Here is a 20,851-nt window from a genome sequence, read left to right as displayed (position 1 = left end):
GTCCCTCTCCCCGGAATCTTCCGTGGGCTGGCTTCGCTCTGCAGCGGCTCCGTGGAGCCGCCGGTCAGGGCCGTCCACAGCCGGAGTTCCGGCTGCGGACGGGCTGCTGCGGACGCAAATGGCGGCCACCATAGTGGCCGTCATTTGCGTCCTGCAAAGCTGCTGCGATAGGCTACGTACATATTTACGTAGCCTATCACAGCAAGCCAAAAAAACAAACAAACCAGCATACGCAAATGGCAGTGGCTATGGTGGCCACCATTTGCGTTCCCTATTTTTAGCCATTTTAGCCTACGTAAACATTTATGTAGGCTATTACGGTGAAAGAAAGGGGAACGCAAATAGCGTAGTGGGTGCCATTTGCGTTCCTCCCCCCCCCCCTTTAGCCTTCATAAATATTTACGTAGGCTATTACGGCGGAAAAAAAGGAATGCAAATAGCGCCCACTACGCTATTTGCGTTCCCCCTTTTTTCACTGTAATAGCCTATGTAAATATTTACGTAGGCTAAAACGGCTAAAAATAGGTAACGCAAATGGTGGTCGCCATAGCCGCCGCCATTTGTGTATGCTGTTTGTTTGTTTGTTTGGCTTGCTGTGATAGGCCACGTAAATACGTGGCCTATCACAGCCTCCGCAGGGATGCAAAAGGCATCCCTGCATTAGCCGTGATAGGCTACGTAAGTATTTATGTAGCCTATCAGGGCTATGATGAAGAAGCGAATAGTGGCCGCAGGGCAGCTGCCATCTGCGAGTCAGCACGGATGGCAGCAGGTAAGTGCTCCATTTTGCGTGCCTTTTGTGGTTTGGGGGGGCAGGGGCTTTGTTCCACCACGAATTTCAGGGGACAAATGCACTGGCATTCGGCCTCACCGAGATCCGTGGTGGAATTCTCTGACATCCCTATTGCTACGTAGTGTGAAATATGGATGGTGAAACCGCATTGGAGGTGGAAAAAACCATATGTGTAGATTGGCCCGTCTGCACCAGGCTACTAAGAGAGAAAACATCCCCAGTCAGACATCTGTACAGATGCAAACATACATACACATATAATGTTGTCTGGTACTGTGTTTGGCTGCTGAAAAATAACCCAAGGACCATAGTTCAAACAGAAAATAGTCACATGCATGTATTTCAATGTAGCTGACAAACAACAATAATGCACTGACATTACCAATAAAAACAATAATAGGCTATACAAAATGTCCAATATTTTAACCTATACTTTGGCAATGAAATGCCATGGTATCTTAATGTCATCATCCCCCTTTATAATTCTAATCTCAGTTTAGTCTCTGAGAGCAATCACTCATGTAATTAAAATGATGACAGCCACAAGTGGGACCAATCTTGTGATAACTCTGACAAATGAAAATACAAAAAACCACCCCTTTAGAAAACAACCAAAAAGGGGACCCACCCACCCCTGGAACAGTCCAAAGAAGACTGATCATGCCAAGTAGCCAACTGTTGAGAGGGAAAACACTGAAACCCCCATTTCTCTTTCTCGCTGGTTGTCCAAGACCTTTAAAGGGGTTTGGAAGTTATTTTATTCACATAAGATCTTTTGTATGTCTTCTTTTTTTGTTTGTTTCTGTTAGCAATTTCAGACAGTTGTATATGAGAGATAGATCATTTTTACTCTCACTGATAAAAACACTGTTGACTCAAAACACAGATTAGCCACCTGGAATCCTGGAGTTATTTTAAAGGCATTTTGTTGATATGATTCATGTAAACTAGTAGTGTACACCAATTATTTTTTAATTTGTGTTTTTGGTTTTTTTGGTTTTCATTTTCATATTCATTCATTCATTTTACAAAATTGATATAAACAATAAAAATGAAAAGTCATCTGCTGATATTAAAACACAGTGAAAGTAAAACAGTAGGGTTAAAATAATATCCCAATTCCAAAACCAGCACAGTTAGGTCCTCATGACCAAGAGGCTTTGGGCTTACACGTCTCAAACAGGAATCCTGTATGATAAAAATACCATTGAAAAGGAAGGGATTTTTGAAACAAAGAAGGAAATATGACTGGAAAAGCAGTCAGGTTTCTGTTCAAAGAAAATAAGTGAAAATAACTTATTGGGCATGGCCAAATCTTTCAATCTTTGGTCAAGGTTAAAGAAACTCTTTTGATCCTGAGCAGTATCCCCCAACAGCCAGACTTTGACATTCTTCCTAAGTGGGTTTATTCTGCTACTTGGGGCAACAATGGAAAAGGCAATATTTCTCTTTGGAGCAAGGGTGGCACTTATGAATCCCCCAAAGAGGAACCGTATCACCAAAATGGACTTGAGCACACTCCAGGAGAGAGCACAGGACAGGAAGGCCTGGCGTCCTATGGTCCATGGGGTCATGAAGAGTCGGACATGACTGAACGACTGAACAACAACAACAACAACAATCACCAAAATAGAGGTCAGTGATTTGCCTATACTAATGTTTATGTATGGATGTAAATTTAGAAATAATTATTATAATTTAAACAGAGATACAGTACATCTCCCCATGCTGTGGAGACTGCGACCAGGTGACCTGTGTGCCTGTCTGTTCAGCCTGCTGTTGAAGGTCAACAATTCTTACAGTTCTTTATCTTTCAACTGGAACTGGACAGGATAGGCCTTCAAATAAAGGACTGTCTTCGGTAAAAGGGAACACCTGGCCTCCCTACCTGGAGCAGAGAGGGAAAAAAAGAAATAAAGAAAGCCCCAGGAAATTCTGAACTGATGTTTAAATCTTTCAGAAACTTTCATAAAGAAAATACAGGATTGTTTCAGATAGCAGTTATGAGATACTGGGCAAACATCTATGGAGAAAGTTAACCAACAAACATCCTTGAGTTTTCCCTTGATATAATCCTTAGCTTTTTATACCAATTCTCAAAGTATTATTCTTTGGTTTTCTTGTTATTCACCTGTGATATAATTTCTGTTCAGATACCAGAATTTAGAAGACATGGGGAAAGTCTGTAGAAGCAGAATCCTGGAAATAGTCTTTGTACAATCCATAAACAGATCTGTCTCTGCATTTCACATCACATAACACAGGAAGTGAAGCTATTCACATCCAGTTCTTTAAAACAAGGAAATATTGGGAGCACTACAAGAAAAGTTGATAGAATTAGTTTAATTGGCAAAGCCTCTTTGGCATTCTGCTTGTTCGTGTGTTTGGACCACAATATCTTCTTTGAACATTAAGATAGTATGTACATTTATGACATGTTACTTGAGGTTTGAACAACAACTCTCCTTGTGTTCCACAACTCTCTTTCTGTTCTGCACCAGTTTCCAAGAGGAATAGCTAGTATATTCCTCTTGGAATAAAGAGGAATATAAAAAGAAACAATACTGTAATACCTTCAGAACAATACCTTCCCTTCAGCACTGAGAGGCTTACTATGTACATTACAAAATAATTCTTGGTTTGAACTTTAAATATCTGCTCAACCTCCTCACCCTTTTTCAACATGGGGAGGAGGAAAAGAGATGGAAAATACATTGCAACATGATCAGGAAAGATTAAAAACATAGGGTTGTGTCCAATGCTAGTCTAACTTAAATCCCATTAATTTCAATGGGTCTAAATAGGCCTAACATTGGATATAGCCCTATTGATATTCATTCATTCGTTTGTTTCTTTGTTTCAAATATTTATATACTGATTTCCATTGAAATTTATTCTAAAATATATAAATTGAATAAATAACAACAACAACAACAACATTCTAGGGTGGTTTCCAACAATGTAATTCAATATCTCCCTTGAGCAATGAGAAATCACAATGAGGCTTAGAATGTACATTTATAACATAATATTTGAAGTTTAAACAGCAGTTCAGTCTTCATGCCCATTTTTAAGGGAAGAACGGAAAATGTGTAATATGTTGTAATGAAACAATATCTGAAGTTTGGCATTTCAAACACTGTGATTAACTAGTTATGGTGTTGTGAAAACATTTCCTTCTTTTCAAACTAAGATATAAGCAAGATTGTTTCATATCTGGAAGTTAGTTCATATATTGATCTACAGACTCTTTTTATTAGAGTTTGGAGATGGCTGACTGTAATTTAATATCTGTTCAGTGGTTATTTTCATACCATACTGCACAGTAATTGTGGTATGATTTTTGAAACATGAGGTTTTGAAAATTTATATTTCTAGACAAAAAGAGTTATGAACTGAAGCTATTGATTTTCATAATGTTGTTCCCTGAGTGATTTGGCACTTGATATGAATTGATGTCATAATTATGAAATGTTGTATAAAGTGGAGAAGATGGTATAATAATAAACATCTAAGTGTCATTATGGAGTTTATGGATATTTTACATCTTCAGTTAAAATGAGACAGCAATTTGTCTTTCCTTGCCATTGTTATCTGCCTGGTGAATATGTGAAATGTGAAAGAAGTTCATTTTCCCTACATACATGCACATCTCACTAGTGACAGGACACATTGTTTTCCCTCAGCCTTCAAAAAGAGGGATGTTTACAGCTGTCTTCCAGCATCAGACAGTACTAGTGATGTCAACTACCTTTGTGAAGGTTTTATTAGCATTCTCAATGCCGACAGTGCTTTATCATTCTTGTGTCACTATTCCAGACCTGCAAAATTTGTGACCCACTAAGCTGAGCTCAACCTCCTACCCACACCTGTTTTTCCTGCAAACCTGGGGGAAAAAATGGAGTTCTAACAAGCAGGTGATGATATATGGTGGGTGGGCTGCACTCACCTTGATGAATTGTAAGTTGTGTTGGCCTACATTAATCCTTGTGAGGTGCTTATATTTTTCTCTTTTAAACAAGTGAAACTGAGGGTCATTTATGGGCTAATAATGTAGCCTTCAGCTCCCCTTCTATTTCTTATTTACTCAAAAGTTAGCAAGTGGACCCTGATCCAGATTGGGACCAACACCTCCCCTCCCCATGTTCAATGGTCCCAGTCTGTATCCCAGGGTGAATAAGAGTAGAGGGGAAACTTTTGTTGTTGTTGTTCAGTCGTTCAGTCGTGTCCGACTCTTCGTGACCCCATGGACCATAGCACGCCAGGCCTTCCTGTCCTGCGCTCTCTCCCATGCTACTTAATTAATGTAATGTGCAGCAGGGATGAGCAAATCTGTCAAGCTTGATTTTGCTCAGATCCTCATTTTTCCACTGCTAAGTTCATTCCACCCATGTTAGATTGCAATTTCATGTTGTCTGCATGAACATTTTGTTTATTTTGGTGTGCAGTTTTCAAAACATATGCATTTTTGTACACATTATTCGAAATGCAGACTTGTTCACAGGTGATTTTGGCACTGGGGGGGGGGAGTCGCCATGGTTCATAGAACCTCCATCTCTATCACCAGGAAACCACTCTGCCTTGGAGCAGGGTTTGAGGGGCTGCAGCTGGTGTTGGGCCATAGAGAAAGATTGGGGATACTGCTGGTGTACTGCCCATCCTACTGCCCAGCAGCCTCCCTGACCGAGCTGGCAGAGGTAGTCTCAAGTGTAGTGTAGGAGGAACCCAGGATGGTAGTTCTGGGTGACTTCAACTTCCATGCGGAGGGTGTTTCTGGAGTTCCAGCTCAGGACTTCATGGCTTCCATGACAACCATGGGTAGGGATGGCGGAGAATTTCTCCCCGAAACTTCGGGGGGCTGAGCGCCAACGTGTTCAGCCCCCCGAACAAGTTTCGGGGAGAAATCCTCCACACACCCCCACCCCCTGCACCCCCCCCGGGACGGGACTTACCTTCGCCGAATGTCCCTCCTGGCGGCGGGTCCGGCCGATGGTTCGGCGGATGTTCGTGCGGGGTGGGAGCAGCAGACGGTCTTTCGACCGGCTGCCGCAGCCGCCATTCCAATAAAAGAAAAAAAAACAACGCCCCCTGATAGGCTACGTGACGATTAACGTAGCCTATCATGGCTAGATTTGCAAAGTCAGCCATGATAGGCTACATAAATCGTCACGTAGCCTATCACGGGTGACTTTTTTTTTAAAAAAAAAGCGCGTACGGATAATGGCGGCCCCCATAGGGAGCCGCCATTCCCATTCCTTATTTGGTCGCTGTAGTCTACGTAAAGATTTACGTAGACTACAGCGACCAAATAAGGAATGGGAATGGCGGCTCCCTATGGGGGCCACCATTATCCATACACACTTTTTTTTTTTTTTTAAGTCACCCGTGATAGGCTACGTGACGATTGACGTAGCCTATCACAGCTGACTTTGCAAATCTAGCCGTGATAGGCTACGTGAATCGTCACGTAGCCTATCAGGGGGCGTTTTTTTTTTTCTTTGATTGCAATGGCGGCGGCGGCAGCCGGTCAAAAGACCAGCTGCCGTTCCCACCCGGCTCGAACACCCGCCGAACCGCCGGCCGGACCCACCGCCGGGAGGGACATTCGGCGAAGGTAAGTCCCGTCCCGGGGGGGGTGCGGGGGGAGCGGAGGATTTCTCCCCGAAACTTGTTCGGGGGGCCGAACACGTTGGCGCTCGGCCCCCAGAAGTTTCGGGGAGAAATTCTCCACCAACCCTAGCCCTAGCCTCACTGTGGAACAGTGAGATGCGGAGGGCCATCAACTCTATTGCACCTGAGTGCTCTCTCCCATGCTGTGGAACCCTTTCTGCTCCCTGGTATACTTGGGAACTACGGGCAATAAAACAGGTTGGATGTCAGCTAGGGTACAAATGGCACAGGTCTCAGAGTGAAGATGACCAAGCACACTCTAAAGCACATAATCATGCCTATTGTGTGGTGGTGCAGGCAGCAAAGAAGGCTTACTTTGCTGTGTTGATTGCATCCTCAAGTAGCTGTCCAGCAGAGCTCTTTCAGGAGGTCCAGGGGCTGCTAACGCCCCCCCCCCCCGGTCAGTGGTGCCCTGGTCCTCTCAAGGACCCACTGTGAACTTTTTGCATTGCACTTTGAGGTCAAAATTGCTTGTCTCTGCAGCAAACTTGATGCTGTTAGAGCTGTTCCAGTCGAGGTGTCTGATGCCACTAGGGATGTACGGATTCCCCACTGTCTGTTCTGGCGGGGAATCTGCCCGGAGGGGGAGGCGATCCGTTCCTCCCCCCCCCAAATCCTTCGGAGCAGCTCCGCTCTGCGACGATTCCACGGAGCCACCCAACTTGAGGACCTCTTACCTGGATGGCCGGAGCTGTTCTCCACGCTGATGGCCTTTAAAAAAAAAAAAATGGCAAACAGCAGGATGTGCCCATAGACTTATACGCAAATAGAACTGTGAATCTTGTGTATAAGCATATGGACACATAGACTTATACGCAAGATCCACAGCTCTATCTGCATATAGGTTTATAGGCACATCTTTCTGATCACCATTTTTTTTTTAAATGGCCATCAGCATGGAGGAGAACGGCTCCAGCTGAGCAAGCAGCCAGGTGCCGACCCGCATAGAATCCTCGCAAAGCAGAGGTAAGTGGGGATGATCCTCCATGGATTCTGAAGGCCAAATTCCAAAGAATCTGGACTCATTTGAATCCATGGTGGATTTCTCTAACATCCCTAGATGCCACCATCTGCCCGATTTTGTGGGATCAGTTCCAGTTGTTGTGGCCTGATGATGTGGACAAGGTGCTTGCAGGAATGCGACCAACCACATGCCCTCTTGATTCTTGCCACTCCTGGCTAATAAAAGCTGGCTGAGGGGATATGGCTGAGTAGGTCCACGGTGTGGTGAATGCTTTTCTTTGGGAATGGATGGTCCCTACTGTTCTTAAGGAGGCAGTAGGGTGACCATTCCTGAAGAAGCCCCCTCTGGACCCAATGGTATTAGACAACTACTGCCCAGTTGAAAATACCCCTTTTCTAGGGAAGGTCTGGAGAGGGTAGTTGCGGAAGAACTGCAGGCACTCTTGGAGGATACTGATTATCTAGACCCATTGCAGCCTGGGTTTTGACTTGGTTACAGGGCTGAATCAGCTTTGGTCACCCTGATGGATGACCTTTATCGAGAGATAGGGATGTACGAAAGTCACTTACCTTTTCGAAGGGTGATATTCGTGGGGGGGGGCTCTGTCCCTCCCCCCGAAATTCTCTCCGGCCAGCTCCGCTCTGTGGAGATTCTGCAGAGCCGCTGGCTGGGGCTGCTCGCAGCCAGACATCCGGCCGCTGAGCAGCCTGCAGGGACCCAAATGGCGGCAGCCATAGCCGACGCCATTTGTGTCCCTGTATTTCGCTGTGATAGGCTACGTAAATATTTACGTAGCCTATCATGGCAAAAAACAAACAAACAACGAACGCAAATGGCGGCGGCTACAGCGGCCACCATTTGCATTCCCTTTATTTTTGCTGTGATAGGCTATGTAAATATTTACGTAGCCTATTATGGCAAAAAAAAAAAAAAAGGAATGCAAATGGCGGCCACTACGCCATTTGCACCCCTCTCTTTTGTCGTAATAGGCTACGTAAATATTTTCGTAGCCTATCACATGGCAAAAAAAGGGAATGCAAATGGCGGCTGCCGTAGCCACTGCTTTTTGCGTTCCCTTAGTTTTACCATGATAGGCTATGTAAATACTTAGGTAGCCTATCACGGCTTCCGCAGGGATGCAAATGGCGTCCCTGCGTTAGCCGTGATAGGCTATGTAAGTATTTACGTAGCCTATCACGGCAGTATGGAAGAAGTGAATGGGTGTTCTGGGCCCATTTTGTGGGGTGGAGGGGCAGGGGGCTTCGTTCCGCTACGGATTTCTGGGGACCGAATGCACTGGCATTCAGCCTCACTGAGATCTGTGGTGGAATTCTCTGACATTCCTATCGAGAGAGGGACAAGGGGAGTGCAACCTGTTAATTCTACTCAATCTCTTATCGGCTTTTGATACCACTGAACATGGTATCCTCCTGTATTGACTCCATGGGATGGGTATTGGAGGCACTATGTGACAGTGGTTCCAGTGCTACCTCCGGGGCCAATTTCAGATGGTAACATTGGGTGACCATTCGTTGGCCCCTTGGCAATTGAGCTATGGGGTTCTGCAGGGTCCATCTTGTTCCCAATGTTATTTAACATCTATATGAAGCTGCTGGGAGTGATCATTAGGGGATTTGGAGCTAAGTGCCATCACTATCCTGATGACACACAGCTCTATCTCCCTGTGACATTTGAATCAGAAGAGGCTGTGCAAGTCCTGGACCAGTGCCTGAACTCAGTAATGGGCTGGATTAGGGCAATACACTGAAATGGAATCCTGGCAAGATGGAAGCCCTGTGGGTGAGTGGTTTCTGAGTCCGGGAGATAAGCTCATTGCTTGCTCTGTATGGGGTTGCACTCCCTCTGAAAGTTCAGGTTTGTACTCTGGGGGTACTCCTAGAACCATCACTGTCATTGGAAGCCAAAGTGGCCATGGCAGCTCAGAGTGCCTTTTACTAGTTTCAGCTGGTTCGCCAACTATTATTTATTTATTTATTTATTACATTTATATCCTGCCTTTTTTCCTCCAAGGAACTCAAGGCGGTATACATACTCCTCCTCCTCTCTATTTTATACCACTATGGCCTCTCCTGGACAGGGATAGCTTAGCCACAGTGGTACAGGTGCTAGTAACCTCAAGCCTGGATTACTGCAATGCACTGTATGTGGGGCTGCCCTTAAGGCTGCTCTGGAAGCTGCAGCTAGAGCAGAACACAGCAGCCTGGCTGTTGTCGGGAGTTGCCCCTTTCCAGCATTCAACTCCTTTGCTGAGGGAACTGCACTGTCTGCTTATTCACGACCAGGCAGGTTAAAAGTTTTGGCACTAGTGCACAAAGCCCTAAACAACTCGGGAATCAGATAGCTGAAAGAGCGCCTTCGCCCTTACCAACCTACCTGGTCACTGAGGTCATCAGAGGACTTTCTCTTGGTGGTTCCACATGGGCCTATGGGCCAATTGGAGTCCACCAGGAGAAGATCCTTCAGTGTGGTGGCTCCCTTTCTTTGGAATTCCCTGCCCCTGGAGGTCAGGCAGGCACCAACACTGTGTTCTTTCCAGCACCACCTGAAAACCGCACTCTTCCAGGCAGCATTCCTTAATTGACCAGTTACGGTTTTTATTGGCATTGTGTTTTTAAGCAAAAACATTTTAATGCGGTATTTTAATCATTTTATCCTTTTACTGTTTTATCTTTTGTGTTCACCGCTCCGAAGTCTGTTCTAGATATGTAGCGGTATATAAATACTGTACATACATACATACATATATATATACATATATACATGTTGCCACTGAATAATCTGTTCTTGTACACATTTTCCCCAAATATAAGCACCTGTTGTACACATGGTTTCAAATGTATGCATTTTTACTATACGTATGCATGTTTGTACACTTTTATTTGCAAACTGCATTCCAAATATCACAACAGTATGGATTTTGTTGCCTCACTGGGTTCCATTTTGGGAAGTGTAAATGTGGTAAGTTCATCCTGAAATGCGAATCAAACACATTTCTAACAGTACACATTTCACAGTTCCTAAAGTGTAGTATGACCATGAGGCTATGATACTGACTTAACAAGGACAACGAATGAGGATAGCTTTATATTTTATACCAAGAGAACATAGAGCTGAAACAAGGGACTCACCTCCGTCCTGATCACTGGGGTCTTGTGGAGCCTTCATTAGCCACCTGACCCTGATTGACATCACAGCAAGCTGCCTGAATGGTTGGTAGGGATGTTGGAGAAATCCACCACGGACTCCAGTGATGCCAAATTCGTTGGAATCTGGCCCCCCAGAATCTGTGGCGGAATGATCTCCCCTCCTGACCCCCCCCCCGGGACGGATCTACCTGGCTGCAGATGCAGCAGCAGCAGCGGATGCAGCGGCGAATGCGGTGGCGGATGCGGTGGATGCGGTGGCAGCTGCTGCCGGGCTGCTCCAGCCACAAATGGCGGCCGTCGTAGCGGCCGCCATTTGCGTGGCTGCCTTTTGCCATGATAGGCTATGTAAATACTTATGTAGCCTATCACAGCAAAGAGCAGGGGTGCAAATGGCAGCTGCTATGCCATTTGTGCCCCTGCCCTTTGCCGTGATAGGCTACGTAAGTATTTACGTAGCCTATCAGGTATCACGGCAAAAGGCAGCCACGCAAATGGTGTAGCAGCTGCCATTTGCATGCCTGCCCTTTGCCGTGATAGGCTACGTAAATACTTATGTAGCCTATCATGACTTAATGCAAGGACGCAAATGGCAGCTGCTACGATGGCCACCGTTTGCAGTCGGAGCAGCCCAGCAGCAGCCAGAAGTTCGGCTGCGGCTGGGGAGGATTCTGGGGGGATGGACAGATCGCCTCCCCACCACCACTGAAGCCCCAGAACAGAATGAGATAAAGGATTCGTATATCCCTAATGGTCGGCGAGTGCCTAATGAGATGAGTGCGGCGTCCTCCTTCCTCCTCGAGGCACAATGTTGTGTAAAAATGTTGGCTCAGGTATTTCTGTAAATCTAATGTTGCGGAAATGGCAGCCATAAAGGGGCCATTTCTGCAACATTACAGGCAGCAGCAAGACAGGGGGATGAAATGGAGGCCCCTTTCATCATCATCCTGTTCCGCCAGTGCCGCTGCTGCCATGGTAGCCAGGATTGGAGGAGGAGAAGGGAGCGGCACTCCCTGCCCCTCCTCCCATCCCAGCTACCGCAGTGGCAGCAGCAGGACAGGAGGAGGATGAGAGGGAAGCTCCTCCCGGCCTCCTCCTGCCCACCGCTGCCTGTAATGTTCCAGAAATGGCCCCTTTACTGCCACCATTTCTGCAACATTTGATTTACGGAAATACCTGAGCCACCATCTTTATGCAACATGGTGGCTCGGGGAAGAAGCAGGTGGCCTCACCAACCACGCTGCACTCATGGACAGGGTCTAGTAAGTTCTGGCAACTCGGCGAACAGGATCCAAGTGCCCAAGCTGGGGGGAGTCTGTTAGACTCCACCTGCAACTTGGACTCCCACGACAAGCCTGGCTGTAACACATGCCTTCTCCTTTTAAACTTCCTATGTAAGTACATACGCAGCAAAATCTCAGTCTGGTCAGGTGAAGTCAGTATGTGTGGTGGAGTCAAGGGTATGCAATAGCTGTGGGGAATGGGTATGTCCCAAGGATGGGTGCCACCACCCCACCAAATATGCTAGTCATTCAAACTCTTTTTTGCTTCCCTTGAAGTTAACTTCCATGTATCTCTTGAGCTGAAACTTCAAAATTTCAAAAATAATCACTTAGTCAAAATTTGGTGGCAATTAGGGATGGTCAGACTCACCTCAGTCCAGAGCTGTTGGTCACTCACTGAGCCACCACCACCCATACCTGCTTGCTGTGCAAGCCCCTCAATGACTCTGCAAGTGATTGACAAGTGCTGCAGGCCTATCCACTCCTTCCCCAAGCCCCCATTTTGCACACCAATGGTGGCTCGGGCATTTCTGGGAAGGGAATGTTGCATGGATAGTGGCCATAAAGGACTATCTACGCAACACTACAGACATGAATGCCTGTAATGTTGCATAGAATGCCCCTTACGGCCACAATCTATGCAACATTCCTTTTTCAAAATGCTTGAGCTGCCATTGTTGAGCAAAATGGGGGCTTGGGAAGGAGCAGGCAGGCTGCTTGGTGCTTGCAGACTGTGTGGTGCTCGTGAATGGGTTGGGGGGGCTGCACGGTCCTTGAACAATGGTTCAGGGGGCTGGGCAGGGGTTGGGCACCTGTGACATCCCTAGTAGCAATTCTCATCCTAGGTATTATCATCCCTGCATTGTATGAGAGTGTCTTCATCCATCCTGGAGTCTCTGCAGGTCATACAATGTTGGTGAGAAGCCAAGGTTACTGAGGGTGGGGGAGGGGGTTGCTTGATGTTTCTACTGACCAAGAAACTCCAAATTTGCTTCAAAAAATTTCTTTAGATACTACTCAGTGACAACTGTAGCATATGCTTGATGAAAGCCTGACTGCTTTCATAACCTCTGTAGGATTGATCATATTTTTACAGTGGTATTATAACTAAAGTTTGATGTTGACATGACTACAGTTACAGTTAAAAGACATTGCTAAGAAAACAATGCTTTTGTAATGCTCACAGTCTCTGTACAATACTATATTTAAATTGTATGTATTTGTCTTTCTTCATTGTAGTGAAAGTGTTTCCTTGCAATCCTTTCAATGCTGTCTAGACCATGTAATCATCACAAGCAACATCATTTAGGAATAGTTCTTTAGATTGTGTTTACAGAAAAGAAGAAAGGTTTTATTTTATTTTTTTATCTTCGAAGTGAAAACTATTTGCCTCAAAGCTCTGGGAAAAAAAATTCATGGAAAGTGAAACATTCTTATGAAAAGAAACTGAAAAATGTCATCTTTCTTGCCAGCAGGGTGCAAAAACATTGATGTATTACTGGAGTCCAGAAGCTACTAAGAGAAGGCTGTCTATTTCTAAAATAATGTCAAAAATCCTCAGTGCCGAAGATAAATATGGTATAAAGCATCAATGTCCATCTTTAATTTTCTTGGGGTTATTCTGTATTTTAGACAGTAGCTTAGGGGCTGTAATACAACAAAACTAGAAGTGGGAGGGAAGCCAGAACTAGAAACTAGACCTGAAAGCCATTTTTTGGTGATGGCCTCATATTGTTGAATTCCCTCCCCAAAGAGATCTGCCATACTACTGACACATTTAGGAAAGCTTTTAAGGCCTTGTATGTTGCCACGCCTGCGCTGAATTTTAAATCATACTAGCTATTGAGGCATATTTGTATTTGTTGATTTTAACTTAAGTGAGGTTGTATTGGCTCTGAATGATTGTTGTTATTAGTATATTTAGCATAATTACCTTCAGGGTATTTTACTGAAAAGTGTGTAGCTTAGTTACAGCACTGGCAATCCACTAACAGATGATGCACTCCAAAGAGAGGAATCAACTCTTCAACAGTGAGCTGAATCTGATGCTATGTGCTTCAAGGCACAGACCATCATCACATAGGTAAGTAATCTACCCAGTGATCACTGGAGGAGTTGAGTGGGAAAGGATTAAATCCCAACATGGCTAACTCCTTCTCCTGCACTTCCTTCTGGTGTTTCTCATCTAACAAGGGCTCTTGACCAAACTGCCAACATTGCCAGACCAGGGATACTGGTCCCAGAGCACCCTCTCATGGCTCCTCCCAGGTAAAGGCTGAGGGTTAGTGGATTACATATTCCTTGTGCTCTAGTATTCTAGAGTTCTTGCCCAAGGTTATCCAGGTATGGGGGTGGTAGAGGTTTCCAAGTCTGTCTCTGAGGGCTCTGATCCTTCCCAGGTAAGTAAACCCTTCTCTCTCTCTCTTTCTCTCTCTCTCTCCTCATCTTCCACTCTCCATCCCTGTCTTTCTCTTCATATCCCCCCTTTCCTTCTGTCTCTCTTTTATCCTTCTTATTAACTCCTTGCTCCTCCAGCCCTTTGCGCTCTGCATGTATTTCTCATTTTGGCCGTCAGCTCGGGCCATGACATGAGTCAGTGTGTGATTGCTGGTGGGATCATCCATTCCAGCCTTTGTTGCTCACTGCTGCCCTTATCCTACTATTGCCAATGATGAAAGAGTTCAGGTGGAGGTGAGGCAGGGCAGCTTCAATGTGGGGAACCCAGGAGGAGCCCAGCAAGGAGTGACTAGCCTCACTGATTCCTCACAGCATGATAATTTCAAACGAGATAAACACATGTTACAGAAAATTCCCTCCAAAATTCTTCCTTGGAAATTCTACTATGTCTGCAGTATTGCTGTTAACTATCAAGTAACTTGAGGGCTTATGGGACCAAATATTTGATAGGCACCAAAACAATTAACATACCAACAAGAAGTAAGTCTCAAGTGCTTACCTCTGAGTACACATGTGTAGGATTCCCTATAGCCCTATTTGGGCATTCAGAATCTATGTACAATCAACACATGAGAAGGAGTGTCCTAGCTCCACCCACCTCCTTGCATGTTTCCACCACCCTGTACTTGTGTAGGGCGATAGTCTGAAGAGGAGTGCTTTCTGTACTTGTGGAGATTGTCTACACAATTAAGGACCCTGGAAAATCAAGATTCTTAATCACGTACAGTGCCTCCACGAATATAGAAGGTACTCCTCTCTAGACCATTCCTCTGCATGAGTACAGGGTGATGGAAACACAGAAGGAGTGTGATGGGGCTACTATGCTCCTTCTCCTTGCATGATGATTCCTCAGAGATTCTGATTCTGAACACCAGAATAGGACTTGTAAAGCACTTGAATTTCAAACCTTGAGGTAAAATGTAAATTCAAAGTTCACAGCCAAAAACCGACAGGCGATATTATAATCATCTGAATAATTTAATTTTTTTGTCAGTATTCATTTCACCTCTAAACGAAACCTTTTCATGAGTGACCTAGTTCTATAATCAGATTTATTTATTTATTTTAAAAGTTTCTAGACTGCCCTTCCTCTTGATGGATTCCATTCCAGGGTGGTGGGCAATGATAAAAATACAATATAATAAAAAGAACACATCAAACTCACATCATCCCTTATGATGTGAAGTTAGTGCCACCTAGCAGCACGGGCTTCACAGTTATGGAGCACATGAGCTAGGGAGGCATGGCCATGGTATTGATACAAAATCCAAAGGCAGATGCAATATGAATGTACATAAGTACCAACGTTCTTTACTACTTCCTTTTATTACAGTTCAGAATGGTTGGGGCCCAGATTAAGCTGCTTTGTGGGCTGTTCTAGTTTCTGATTCCTCTGGTTGGACATCTTTAGTATAAAGCACAAGTTTTAGTATAAAGTACAAAAATTTTGCAGTGTGGCGTTCTCCTGTTCAGGGTTCCTGCCAGCCATGCCCTGTTCCAGGATACTCCATTTTATTCCCCCTTCCCCTAGTTTTTCTTCCATTCCTCCCTCCCCCTCCATCAGTTAACTAGCAGTGTGTGTCAACTGAGCTGAGCAATATCAGTCCTTTTTAAGCTGTTCTGAGCTGAGCAATACCAGTTCTTATTAAGCTGTGTGTGCTTTTTTGACCCCCTTGTGTCCCCCCCCCTTTAAGGATATGGGGGGGGGGCGTTATTTCTGCAAACCAGGGGTTCTCCTGAGCCTGGTGATACTTCCCTTTTCTGCATGGACAGTATTGTTTTGGCTACATAAGGATCCACTTGCAGAGAATACATTCATATATAGGATACTTTGGACTATGGGTCTGATAATTTACCTAGTAAAAGCCATGTTTATCATCTTTGCATCAAGTTTTACTTTCTGTTAATGAACCTTTGGGATGGGGGGAATCTCCATTTCAGGTCCTTCACTTGACAGTCACTCATCAGTTGCACAAGGCCTACATAGTAATATTGTTTTATCTGCCCAAAAAATGTGTGTCAAAAGAGGCAAACTCCCCTCAGATGGATTTCATGGATAATTGCTACACAAACCAAAAACTAATTGTTCTACGAAAATCCTCTTGTATTGCTATTATCAGTACTGAATGAGACTTGGCCATATATGAAAAGCATGTAAGCAGGAAGATGGAAGGAAATGTGCACTTTCTCCCAAAGAACCTCTTGCTAATATGCACAAGGTGGGATGCACAGAGAAGCTTGAAGAAGCCCTCTGCTTCTCCCTTCATCAGCACTCCAGCATTCAGGGTATTCATATGCTGGCTGATTTTGGAATACTATGATTGTTTATTATGCATTGCTAACAGATTGTACCATTTATCCCCAATACAGTGTTCTGCCTCAGAGCTTTTCTTCTCTCTCTCTTTCTTTAATGTAAAAATTGGTACATCACAAAACAGATACTGGTAATGTGTCCCAGTCTTATGGTGTTTGATATCAGTGACTATTAAATTAACAGAACCTTGCTGAGCTGTGTGGCAGTTGTCAGTTTATATCTGGAATTCTGGCTATGGTTTAGCATCCACTTAATAAAGTAATATGGAATAATAGCCAGGATGGGAGAAGTTGTGAAATGTTTATAAAAACAAAAAACCTTTGTGCCCTACACAATGCCCTGTGTGCTGTTTTTTACTGTGTCTCTGACATGACTACTGAGATACAATATAAAACAGCACATGGGGCATTGTTGCTATGTTTCTCACAGTTTCACAACTCCAACTGCCCTGGCTGGCTTTTGCATACGTCTTTCAACTTTTATGAAAATGTTCAGACTTTAAAAAAAACAAATCTGATTTTTAAGTATTTTTAAAATAATGATCCAGACCACGCACACATCCACTTTTTAAAGGAATTTTGGCTTGGATGCAAAGTGAGCCCTGGATGAACACAAGGCATTGCCATTCATGCATGGAGAGAGGGGTATCTCTGATTTCCACCTCCCACCCACCAACTTCAGTCACCTGTGCCACACTGTACATCTTCCTAAGAGTCCTCTGATTTGAAGAAGTGGATTTTTAGGACACAGAAAGGCTGCAATGGAAAGGCGAGATGTGAAAGCCTTTTATCTTTATGGTATGGTCCATAAGCTCAGCTATTCTAAGCCATCCCCGCCCCTTCAAAGCATGCCAGCGCCATCTTTGGATCAAAGGTGCCTTATGCTGACTATACCAAAAAGTGCAGGTTGTTCAATGCAGCCCCTGCTGAGGCTGATGTAACTAGTCAGAGCAGCTTCAACATACCTGAGATTGGAACAGGAAAAGGTGGGACCCCATTTTTTCCTATTTTTTTTTAATGGAAGATGCTTTGTGAGAGCATTCACCCTAAAAGGAGGCTTATCAATATTTTAAATAAATAAAATAATTGGAAGCATTTGCTTCCCATTTGAAACCAACTGTGGGTTTTTTTATGTTTGAAAAGGTTGAGCTGTGGCTATTTGAAACTAGGCTTTGTTGAAACAAGCCAAGAAAAAAGGAGAGCACCCAGTTCAAATGAAAGGACAAACTCTGCATAGTTTAAAGGTGGAAGCATATGCTACTGATCTCCATGTGGCTGTGCCAGAGGAAGAGTGGGAAGGGGAGAGTGCTTTAGCTTGAGGCTCCATAAGGATCATGCATATATAGCTAAAATAGACTATTGTTTAGTATTATGTCTGAACCAGGTGTCTGAGTAACAATGAGGTATAGCCAGGCTATTTGAAAACTGAGTAGTTCCTGGTCAGTTTGGAGATCTATATCTTGTTGCTGTTCAGTCGTTAAGTTGTGTCCGACTCTTTGTAACCCCATGGACCATAGCACGCCAGGCCTTCCTGTCCTCCGCTCTCTCCCAGAGTGTGCTCAAGTTCATATTCATTGCATCGGTGATGCTATCTAGCCATCTCATCCTCTGCTGTCCCCTTCTCCTTTTGCCTTCAATCTTTCCCAGCATCAGGGTCTTTTCCAGGGACTTTTCTCTTCACATTAGGTGGCCAAAATATTTGAGCTTCAGCTTCAGTATCTGTCCTTCCAATGAGCAGTCAGGGTTGATTTCCTTTAGGATGGACTGATTTGACCTCCTTGCAGTCCAGGGGACTCATAAGAGTCTTCTCCAGCACCACAGTTCGAAAGCATCCATTCTTCGGCGCTCAGCCTTCCTTATAGTCCAGCTCTCACAGCCATACATTGCTACTGGGAAAACCATAGCTTTGATTATACAAACCTTTGTCGGCAAGGTGATGTCTCTGCTTCTTACTATGCTGTCTAGGTTGGCCATAGCTTTCCTCCCAAGGAGCAAGCATCTTTTAATGTCATGGCTACAGTCACCATCTGCGGTGATCTTGGAGCCCAAGAAAATAAAATCTGTCACTGCTTCCATTTCTTCCCCTTCATATGCCAGGAAATGATGGGGCCAGATGCCATGATCTTAGTTTTTTTAAAGCTGAGTTTCAAACCAGCTTTTGCACTCTCCTCTTTCACCCTCAACAAGAGGCTCTTTAGATCCTTTTTGCTTTCTGCCATTAGGGTGGTATTGTCTGCGTACCTGAGGTTGTGGATCATTCTCCCAGCAATCTTAATTGCGACCTGTGAGTCATCCAACCTGGCGTTTCTCATGATGTACTCTGCATATAAGTTAAATAAGCAGGGCGACTATATACAGCCTTGTCGTACTCCTTTCCCAATTTTGAACCAATCGGTTGTTCCATGTCTGGTTCTGACTGTTGCTTCTTGACCCTCGTACAGGTTTCTCAGGAGAAAGGTAAGGTGGTCTGGTACTCCCACCTCTTTAAGAATTTGCCAGAGTTTGTTGTGATCCACACAATCAAAGGCTTTAGCATAGTCAATGAAGCAGAAATAGATGTTTTTCTGGAATTCTCTTGCTTTCTTCATGATCCAGTGAATGTTGGCGATTTGATCTCTAGTTCCTCTGCCTCTTCGAAACCCAGCTTGTACTTTCGGTAGTTCTCAGTTCACATACTGCTGAAGCCTAGCTTGTAGGATTTTGAGCATAACCTTGCTGGCATGTGAAATGAGCACAATTGTACGGTAGTTTGAACACTCTTTGGCATTGCCCTTCTTTGGGATTGGAATGTAAACTGACCTTTTCCAGTCTTGTGGCCACTGTTGAGTGTTCCAAATTTGTTGGCATATTGAGTGTAGCACTTTAACAGCATCATCTTTTAGGATCTTAAATAGCTCAGCTGGAATACTGTCATCTCCGCTAGCTTTGTTGTTAGTAATGCTTCCTAAGGCCCACTTGACTTCACTCTCGAGGATGTCCGGCTCAAGTTCAGTGACTGCACTATCATGGCTATCAGGCACATTAAGATCTTTGCTGTATAGTTCTTCTGTGCATTCTTTCCACCTCTTCTTAATCTTATCTGCTTCTGTTAGGTGCCTGCCTTCTTTGTCCTTTATCATGCCCGTCTTTGCACAAAACGTTCCCTTGATATCTCCGATTGTCTTGAAAAGATGTCTAGTCAAGAATCTATATCTTATTTACATCTATATCTTATAGATATAGATCTATATCTTATTCATCTTATTATAGATCTTATTATAAGATCTATATCTTATTCACATGTTAGTAATAGTCTTTGAACTTTCAAGTCAAAGGCTAGCACAGTTATCTCAATAAAACAAAAACCACGCATATACTTTCCTCGCATGTTTAACTAGCTAGGGTTTGGTTTATCATCTATAATCACTACTCATAATCTCTAGTAATTCATTTTTCTTTGCACAAATTAAACACTGGCATTTTTTCATTGGTATAGAAAGCAAATTCTCTTCCGAATTACATTCTCCCTCATTTCTTCCTCATTCTTTCTCTTTTCAATCACAGACATACTTTTTTTGGTCACTGAAAAGAAAATTAAGGAGCAGTTTCTTCCTCTCCTTTCTACATGTTCTTTGTGAAATGTTTGCCCAATTTTTTTTTAAAAAAGATCAGGATCTCTTTTTTAACATGTTAGTATGCATATATTTATTTGATTTGTGCCCCTTCAACCCAGAAAATGGCACTTGAGGCAGTTTATAGATAAATAAAAACTTGATCAAAACAATAATAAAACAAATACATTAAAAACACAACAGAGACAAAATAAAAAACAACAACACCCAACCTAACAGACCTGCTTACATGCCAAAGGACTGTTTGAATAAAAACATATTTGCCTGCCAGTGGAAGGACAGCAGAGGGGGAGTCAGCTTAGTTTCCCTCAGCAGGGAGTTCCACAGTCTCAGAGCTTTCACCAAGAAGGCCCTCTCTGATGTTACCACCAAACGTGCCCCTGAAGGCAGTGGTACTGACAGTAGGGCCTTTGAGCTGCATGTAGACCATATACTGCTCAAACATACCTTGATTACTAGTCTGCTGTATATTCATTTGCTGATAGTATGGGGGAGTTTTCACTGGAGATTTTTCATACATACAGATGCACAACTAATGTCATCACCATACACTACATTATGCATTTCAAATACAGCCTCAAATGTTAATTTACTAC

Source organism: Heloderma suspectum, chromosome 3 (assembly GCF_057233095.1).
Source record: "Heloderma suspectum isolate Gila_16-S chromosome 3, 16-S_ref, whole genome shotgun sequence".
In the NCBI taxonomy this organism is placed as follows: Eukaryota; Metazoa; Chordata; class Lepidosauria; order Squamata; family Helodermatidae; genus Heloderma; species Heloderma suspectum.
This window is presented reverse-complemented; position numbering follows the sequence as displayed.